The following is a 10,367-nucleotide window of genomic DNA, read 5'->3' as shown; positions in this document are numbered from 1 at the left end:
GTCTTTTTGCAAAAAAACAAACAACCTCCAAAACATCCACAGAAATGACTTTCTGGTCTTGATCAGCTTTGTGTAGATGCTAACAAACACATCTCCATAGTAATCAGTCTGTAATAACTAACAATCTATTTTTTTGTTTGTTTTTTTTTTTTTTCCCCTTACAATGCCTCACAATAAGAAGGACAAAGGAACAGAAGTGTGGAAAGAAGCACAATCAGAAGAATTTATTAATAGGAAATAGTCCCAGGTAAGAATTTGCATATGTTTTCACAAGTCCAGAATTATTTGGCACTGTGCAATGAATGTGTAAGGAGGAAAGAAGTGTATTCTCTGACTAACATAAAGGTAGGGAGCTAGGCTTCAATCCCTTTCTTGGAAAACTGGTCCTAATATCCTTTAGTCTCATGATAGAATATTTGCTACTTAATATGTAAAAGTGTGTACTCAATGGTCCCTCCTTTGGCAGACTCCCAAAAACTCTATCCAGAGCCCTATTCATGGTTAGTGTAGTATAAAATAGGTCAATTTAACAGACTTTAATTGGATCAGTTTTCAACCATGAGTTACAAATATGGGTCTCTTCTTTTTTCACTTAACTCTAATTGCTGCTTGCTGTATACTACATGCCTGCATCAACTTGAATGCTGAAGTACAATTATATTGCTATGAACTGAGCGTCTCATTCTGAAAAGGGAGGCCTAGGCTTGTTTCTCAGGATAAAGCATAGAAAACCATTGAACGCTGGGTTACTTAGTCTACAGAAAGATTAATTTCTACTCACACTTATCCGTATAAAACAAAAGTCTTCTCTATTTTCCAGCTACTTTTTAAAGCCTCTTGTTAAATCAAGCACAAAGTCCTTGATGGAGGGAAGGGGAAATAGCTGGAAGATGGCTGATGATCTGCTTTAGGATGACTCATTCAATATGAGCAATTACGAATCATGAACAAACTATCTACAGGCAGCACACATAAGACTTAATATCTTCCATGTTACTAGATGCTTCTAATGTTTAGCATTAGTGTTGCTTTTTTCTTAAGAGCAGAAAGGTTCACAATATGGTATTGAAGAATCACTGATTTAAAAGTTGCACAGAAATGTTTGGGATGCTAATTACCAGTTACCATTGCACAGGGGTTTAGCCAATTTTTTCAGATTCTTCTGTATGTAACTTCAGAATTCTTTAAAATAACAGAGAAAATGTTAAAAAAAGTTAAAGTTTATCCCTGGGCAACATATTGTTACTCCTTGTGCATGTGCCCATTGCATGTTTGAACTTTGTGATGCACTGTTTCAGCTACATCAACTGCTGTAGCCAGCAGCAGGGTGTTCTACTAAATGTTACTAGATGGTGAAGGGACAGTGGCAGAGTGGGAGAGCAGCTCAGTAGGATTTACAAGTGTTGCTAATAAGAGAGAAATTATGAGATTTAAAAACCTTCAGGTTTATAATGGCTCCAGCATGGAGCATCCAGTAATGGCAATAGGAAAGTACGCACGTATATTTGATTTCTATTGCTGTTCCAATCTCTCTTTGTTCTAGTACAATGTACTTTGACATCCAAGCAATCCATTTATTTCTCAGCCTAGCCTTTGTGGTTTTGCTCAGGCAGACCTTTTTTTTCCTGATGTTGCTTTCTGGCACTAATCCCATAGTTTCCCAGCCATTCTGGTACTACCTGTCTTGGTCCAGGCTCTTTTACCTCACCCTCTACTCCCTTTTTAGTTTCTTCATTCAGATTTTTGCTCTACTTTGTTCTCCTGCCTCTTCATTCACATTCTTCTTTACTCTGGCTCCCCATCTCCCTTCTTCAGGTCTCATTTTCAATCTTCACCTGGCAATCAGCCGTGCTCACTGTCCCAGGCTACTTGTCCAGTCAGTCTTATCTCAAAAGGCTGTATATGCTGGCTCTATATACAGGCTGAGTGGCCTATATTCTTGGCTGTTATCAAACCTGCCTGAGCTGTCCTATTACTTTCCTATTCTCTTTACTTTTTGAGTTCATTTGCTGAAGGTATCTGGTTTTGGTTGTTTCTACCTTGAAGTCATTCTCCCCCAGTGAACTGATTCCCAGGCCTCCATTTTTCTTGCTAACTTCTTGTCCCTAGTTCAACCAATCTTCCTTTTTATTAATCCTTGTTTCCATTTACGAACCCAGTCTCCATATCACCACATTCCTTGCTCCAGATTTTCTTTCCTCTTTACATCCATACACTGCCTCATATTTCACCTGCATTTAAATCCTGCAGCTTCTTGTGACATTTTGAGTGCCAACAGGATAGTCTTGGAGAAGGTAGCTTACCTTACAGAGTTACTTTTCCACAAGGATCCCTCTCCTGCTGCATACCCAGCTCAATTAATACAATTCTTAACCCATTCCCTGAATGCACATGAGTTACCTCAAATGAAGAGGGCAACAGGGAACAGGCTCCATGAGCTTCCTGAGTGACCTCTTATCTCAGACAATCCTGAAGAACATAGAATTCAACTTTGGTGGATGTGCTTGCAATGCATATGTGATAAAACTAGTACTTGTACTCTGAATACAGTAAGTGTCTCAACCATGCTCAATTGCTTGCATGGGAGTGGCTGAGTCGTGCAGTGTCCCCGATACTGAAAGGAACTACCAACAAAAATGTTGTTGTAGCACTTCTGAAATAATTTATATGGTTTCAGCTGGGTAACTTCTTGATCTTGGGGAAATTTTAAATCTGCTAAGAAATAAAACCTGAGGTTTCCTTTTATGTTTTATGCATCTGTTTATTTTAATTAGTGAAGTGATTCATTTTAAACACCCTCACCTCTGGTTACACAGTAAACGCTTTTATTAGTAGAAGTGTGTACAGAACATGAGAAGGAAGAGAGAACACAGAGAAGACCATTAGGAAAAATAGCTTCTTATGACAAGTCAGAGAAGGTATGCTCTACTTTTGAAGAAAACTAATTTCCCTTCATAAATTGGTAAGGCTTTTTATGTTCCTTGTTCTGAACATATACTCCCCAATCATCTTATGTCACCAGTGGTCGTTTATGCAGGCATCCCCAAATTAATCCTAAATGCTGCTCGCGTATAGCCAAGCACTACATGATAACTAAACATTTTGTTTCTGATAGTGCCCTCTTAATGAGTTGCAGGTGCCACAAACTTCATGTTCCCTATAGTGCTTTACTGCTTACTAGATGCAGTAAAACAGTTGGCATGCTGTAAATTATCAAGTGATAATTATATTCATGGCCTCAATACAAGAAGAAAATCCTCTGTTAACAACATATTTCTTCCAAAATGTGGTAATGAGATGTGTTGCACCTCCTAAGAAGAGCTTGCAGGGTGACTCTCTATTTAGAATACTGCAATCACAGTTCTATTTTTGGCCAGCATCTCTATGGTCAGAACAGAGAATGACTCTACTCCCAAACGTGTATTTCTCATTCACTACACTCTTAAATTTTTACTCATCCACTAAAAGAAAATAGTTCTGTGGTTAAAATTGGAAAGATGTGATATTTCTTTACCAGGAATGTATCAATGTGAATTTTTCACAAGATCTGATTTTAAAAGGTTGACCTGTGAGCCATAATAACCTGATGGCTTAGCTAAACTATTCTAGTATTTTTCCACTTTTCCAAATGTCTTCTGTATGTGAACACTTCATGACAGCCACATCTCAAATGGTAATAGTGTCTCTGAATAGCATAGGATGCTTCCTATCTCTAATAAGCTCCTTTAATATACCAGTCATATAATGATACTCATCAGTACAAATTAGCACTGCAAGGTCAATGAATGTTAATGTTTCCTGCAACCGAACCTTGAAGAATAATATAACCCCCTCCTCCTCTCAAGCAAAGATAATTCCAGGCTGAGTACTGTCCTACAGCTAAATAAATTAAGGAATACAGGAGTGTGCGGTGATGCTGACCAGGATTTTGTAAAAAAGCAACCTCATTTTAGAATTCTTCTCAAGTGCTATGATAATAATTATTTTTTAATGGTTTGTATTAATCTGTCAAAATTCTGTGATAACTGTAAGCAACTAGAATATTTAGGGAGCAATATTCACACAGATTTAATTTAGATCATTTCAGTTTTAATGTTTTGAATCTTCCTCCAGGCTGCAAAGCTCTACACAAGCAAACAGGCACAAGGGGTATATATACATTCGTTACACAATGTGAGAGAGGTGCAAGGAATTCTGGCCTAATCATGAAAGAATTTAGGGGTTTTAAAATAAAATCTATGATTTTTTTTATTATTATTTTTTTTGAGAAACAATTTTATTCTATCACTTTTTAAACAGATTCTCTGATTCCTCATTATTTCTTAGGTAATTTATGTTGCTCTTTTAAAAAAATAGAGATGTACACTGAAGCTGAATGTTAGTCATTCCATCTGCAGACGTTAATTCAAGAAAAATTTAAAGCTGCATTTTGGTGCATCCCTGTTTAGGACAGCATGTGAAAAACCAAGAATAAGTTCTGAGCAGGTGCCTCACGCAGTTTAATTTTAGTATATGAAGCTTTAATTCAGTATTGTCACCAAAAGTTGTTTAGCAAAGAAAAAAGGTTTTCTGAATATTCTGTTCTGTTTTCTTTCACAGCTAACTTAGCCACCTGTCATATTTGTAGCAGATAATTAATTTCAGAGCATACAATTAGTCTAGCTAAGAACAGTCTTTGCAGCATACTACCTCTACCTTCTTATTATTTCTTTATCATGCTTCCCAGCCCATTGACTCATTACTTCTCAGCTACTACATTTACATTTTACTCTTGGGTGAATTCACAAAATAATAAAATGATAAGATAACAGACTGACACTGCTCATTATGTATTGTAATAACCATAATAAGAGGGATAATCATATCATGCTTATATTTCATGCACACTTCATTGCCTTAAACTCTGGCCTGTACTCATTGATGATACTGGGGTTTTGTTGGTGCTTTCTAGAAGAATTTAATATTAAATGATAATACATTAAACAGTAATGGAAAATGTATTAGAAAACATAGCGGTAAAACCAGGATAACTACTTATTTGAAAAACACTTCTAAAAAGAATATCTTTAATTAAAGAGTTATTTCATCATGAAAATGATAGACAAATTAATAAAAATCTGTTTTACTTTATAGCATATATTACAGTCAAAAAGGGACTCTCATGAGAACAAAAATGCATAAACCATAGTGTACTGCTTTTTACCCAATACATAATTCATACATGCAAATGTTCTGCAGATATTTCACTATAAATATAATTAATTGCTGCGGATTCACAGATGAGGCTGTGTGACTGTGCATGCACATATTGCCAGGCACACTCATTTATGTTGATTTCAGGCTAGAGACTCCTGTGACAAGCATAATAGGTAAAGAGGGGAAAAAATCAGCATTTAGAGACACACAGAATCATGCAATATCTATGCAGACAAGTCCTTACAAAAATGACAGCATTCACCAAGAAATTGATGGAAGTGGTCTGAGGTAAATAAGGAAAGGTCTCCCATGCTCATAAATACATGTACGGTGGAACATTGCATAACATTAACATCCGGCAATTTAGTGGAATTTACACCATTGTCATTCAACAATTATCTCTTTATGCTGTTGCTGATTATAACTATTGGGGAAACACTGAGGGTGTAGTTTTAACAATTACATCTGTTAAGAGCTTTGCAAGATAGAAACTCTATTGCTTTTGTTATTGGAGATTTTGTGATAGAAAGCTACAGAAGAGTTTACAGATAGTCTTGCAAAATGGAGAAATTAGGTTCAAAAACATAGGAGTCATTTGGAAAATTCCAAGCAGGGAGGAGCTATTCAGCTTTGGAGGAGGAAAGCAGACATATGAGATGATCTCTTCTTTCTTTTCTGTTCTGTATGACTTCATCACTGACTACACAAAGCAGCTGCTGGCACCAAGTAAAATAAATTATGTAGTAAATAGATTTTGCTGTTATTTCATAATTTCAGTTTCAACATTGTAAATACCTAATTGTATTTTTGCTAAAATGTCAGTAAGACCACGCACAAAGAAAGAGATTCTTCATGTGTATGGACTTTCAAATTCCTATGTAGCATTGTGTAAAAGAAAAAAAGAAAATTGGGAGATTGCATTTAGTGATTTATTGCCTGTGGCATAGTCCAGTGGAAAGGATATGCTCCGAAATTTCATTATAATTCTGCCATCAATTACGTCTCTGATCAAACTCCAAACAAGATATTATTTTGAGTTCATACTCTTTAAAATCAAAATAAACACCTTGATTTTTAGAAGTTTGATCACCAAAGGCTTCCAATGCCTTCAGTAGAAAATCAGTTATTCCCTTTTGAATCCTAATGCATTCTCATAAATAATTAGAAATCATGTATTACCATCCGCTTTCTAACAAAACTCCAAATTTATGTTGGTATCTAAAAATTGATGCCCTAATAAATTCCTAGGGTAGACTTTTTGGAATTTTTATGATTGCTGTGCTCTATCTTGTCCATTTCTGAACATAAAGTTTACAGGAATTCTCAGATTTATGACTTCACTAGACTTTACAGTGTTCAGATAATTCTTTCAGTCTTCCATTCTAGACCTTTTCTAATCAATTTAGTTACTATATTTAATTTCCTAGAACTGTTTTGTTTATTATACTTGGAGATAGGTTTGATAGATCAGCATAAGCTTCAGTTCCTTCTATTTTATCATTACCCTGTAAATATCTGCTCAGAACACTTTTGATTTTTCATGGTTTATATTTGGTTCAACTTGATTTAAATTCTGAAGTCTTCAAGATGGTATTTAGGTTTCTGAATCTAGGGGTTCTCACACATAAAAGAAAATAATCTGTCACTTTTCAATGCTTAGTTGATTTTTACACCAAATCAAGAGGGAGCTAAAAAAGGTGAATCTATGATGTTTGAAGGGGTCTCCTTGCCTAAGGTGCAAGAAGGCATAAATATTTGTAGATGAATGGGAATTCTGATGCATTAGAGAAGCCAAACAGCAACCAAAGAAGAAAATTAAGAATTACTTAAGTAAAGGCTTTCTTCAGATACTTAGGAATATTGGTCAACCCTCGTTTTGTTGTGTAATTTAAAGTCATAACTCACAACAGCTATACACTTCGGTTATCTGGTTTGAACAGGAATGGAAAAAGCTTCTCATTTGTTTGGCTGCTTTTTTTTTTTCTTCTTCCTGTTTTTATTTGCTCATTTTTTAATATTGTGAGATTTTGACAGTGTCAGTGAACCAAAAGAGAGGAAGCACAAATATGAATTAGCTGAAGTAGCTTAGTATAAATAAGAAAAGTAAATAGCCAAGATAAAAAGTTAACGGATTGAAATTTCCTTTCAAATCTGAGCGCTGCTGAGTTGAGACTATAGTGACAGGACAAGGGCTAATGGGTTAAAACTTAAACAGGGGAAGTTTAGGTTGGATATAAGAAGGAAATTCTTTCCTGTTAGAGTGGTGAGGCACTGGAATAGGTTGCCCAGGGAGGTTGTGAATGCTCCATCCCTGGCAGTGTTCAAGGCCAGGTTGGACGAAGCGTTGGGTGAGATGGTTTAGCGTAAGGTGTCCCTGCCCACGGCAGGGGGGTTGGAACTAGATGATCTTAAGGTCCTTTCCAACCCTAACGATTCTATGATTCTATGATAGATGATGGAACAGGGCAAAACCCCGTAATAATAAAAAAGAGACACCCCCCCCCCCCCCCAACCTAAGTTAGTCACAAATTGTTTTCAGTAGACAGTTTTCTTTCTTCCTACTGAGTCTGAATATCCACTGTTGTCTTCAGCAAATTCTCTTAAGTACCAAAGTGAACTACAGGAAATGCTTCAATTTTTATTGTTTTCTATACAATATTTAAACTATTATATATGTTCTATATAACAACATATAACAATATATATTGTTTCGCTTGATAGTTTCTCTGGTTTATGAGGTTATTGATGTCTGCATCTTTAGCAGCTTAAGCACAATTTCACAAAAGTAAATGTGACACAGATTCAGTAAATCTGCTCTGCTTACTCTGACATTTCTGACACAGTATCCTTTAGGAGGAAATCCCTATTTTTCTGTGTTGTTACTTAAAGGCAAAAAAAAAAATTAAATAATTTCCCCATAGTCTATATTGTACAAAAGTGTGCAGAACAAACCTCAATCAATGTAAATTTTTTGTCAGGTTCTCTTCTTCCATCTGATTCACTGATGGAAATGCGAACAAAAAAAGTCTTCAGAGTTTCCAGTGAAATCGGAACCTAGCCATTAGTCTTCAGCACTCAAAAGTTTCTTGCAAGTGAAGATGTGTGGGAACATTTTTTGTCCAGCCACATCTCTGCTTTTGCTATAAAAAGTTGCTTACTATCGTCTTTCCTTACAAATTGACACCCTGCAGGCTTTTCTTGTATATCCTCTGAAAAGCTGTAATACTTGCTCTTCCGCCTTTTCCAAGAGGACGGAATTTGTAGCCTAGTATTCTATTATCTCAAAAGGTTTCTTAAGAGCTTCTTAATTATTCCCATCTTGTCATTTACTTTTTTCAGCTCTTTGTTTCAAAAAACCAAATCTATCCTACCTGTAAGATAGAATGATCTTCCTCTTGTGAAATGTTAGTGTTAGAAAATAATCATAACTCCATCCTGTCTTTGATTATAGTTTATTCTTCTTCGGTCACTGTAGATCTTACTAAGATACTGAGAAACCAGTCGTCCTTTATAAACACCTAACTAAGATACTGCAGCTAGGAATCTTAGGAAAGAGTAGAGGAAAAAAGATAGATCTGCTTCTCTTTTTCTGATTTTCATCAATTTGCTCTGTCAAAGAGAGTTACTGTAGAGTGACCAATGGAGACACCCAGAGGTTTTCCTCAGAGGAACAAATGCTTGGAGAAACCACAGCAAACATGAGAACAAATGGCATATTTAGCAAAGATTCACTGATCTAAATCCTAAGTCCTATCCAGAGAGATGCTAAAACTAACTTGCTCGGAAAGTATAAATTTTCCTGAAACTTGACTTCATCAGTTCAACTTGTTGCTGTGTTATGCTGAGGCTAAGCTATTCCACTGAATTAAAGTATGGGTGGTAAGTAGCAACACAGGTTCATTGTTATAAGATTGCTCTATAAAAAAAGCTGTCCTTGACTACATTAAAAATAATTCATAGTAACACTATTCACATATGAGAAATCATCATGGCCCTTCTAATAAGTAGGTTCAGTAAAGTTACACTACCATTGTTTTATATTATGCCTGTGTTATCATGGACCTATCACAAACTCAAAGGACAATTGAGAGGATCACCACTGATCCCCATTATTTTTGGTGTTTGGTACCAGTGTTGGTGAGCAACTTAATCTCTGAAGAGTCTTTACATGCCTAATGGTTTGGGTGTCATCAGGAAACAAAGTTCTGCAGTTGCACTTTGTGTGTATCCCTTAATAATTCTTGAAGCTGGTGCTGAAATTATTGAAGATTACTTGAAATTAGGAAGACCTAATTCACCTAATGTTTTCAAAACAGGTTTTGAAAAAATAACACGAATAGATAGAAAAGGAAAGAGACACCAAGCAGTACCCCCAGGAATGGAGAGGCTGCATGATGAGCTCAGCAGTGATCAGTCCTGTTTAGCCTGTTACTAGTCAGTCAGCAAGCAAATGCTGGCTGGCCAGTAAGCACTTCCCTGACTAGAAACCAATGACTGGTTATGCTGCCTCTGGCCGAAGCAGTTGTTGCAGGCAGATGAGTGCTGTGGAGATAATGTCAGGGAATGTGAGTGGTTGAGATACAGTTGGAATCGGCTTTATCACAGGACTTGCACAGATATTGCACAGATTGGATATGGAGCTGGGTAGCTGGTGAAGGGAGGTTCCCAGGGCACAGATGCACAGGAAATTAAGCTTAGGTAGTTGTGCTGTTTATGGAATACTTTGAAGGATTTTGCTCCAATATATGCAATAATATATTTGCTCTGAAAAGTTTCTCTGTTTTGTAATCTCTTCCTCTCTCATCACTCCCAAATTCTTCCACTTTGCAGAAAGGCACAGATGTTGTTGTCTTTTATCTCTGTGTAGAAGTTGGTCTGGATTTCATGGCTGTGATTCTTCCTACATTAGTTAACTTGTATTTGGATCTCTCCTGTGTAAGAAATCATTATGTGTACCTACTTTCATAGCTGTATAGCTATGTATATAGCAGGTATAGCTTACTTTGCTCTGGGGCCTTCAGGAAGTCCTTTACAAGTGAAATTGTCAGTGCAGTTTCTGAGTGTTGTAAGCTGTTAGCAGAAGGAAGTGAACCAAGGCCAGCTAAAACACGAGAACATATATTTTGCAGGTTGAACAAAGAGGTAGCAGATCTAGATTTACACCCTTTGTG

This window comes from Pezoporus flaviventris, unplaced genomic scaffold (assembly GCF_033815535.1).
Source record: "Pezoporus flaviventris isolate CSIRO_AGI_PZ_B2104156 unplaced genomic scaffold, CSIRO_AGI_Pfla_v1 ptg000001l, whole genome shotgun sequence".
Classification (NCBI taxonomy): Eukaryota; Metazoa; Chordata; class Aves; order Psittaciformes; family Psittacidae; genus Pezoporus; species Pezoporus flaviventris.
This window is presented reverse-complemented; position numbering follows the sequence as displayed.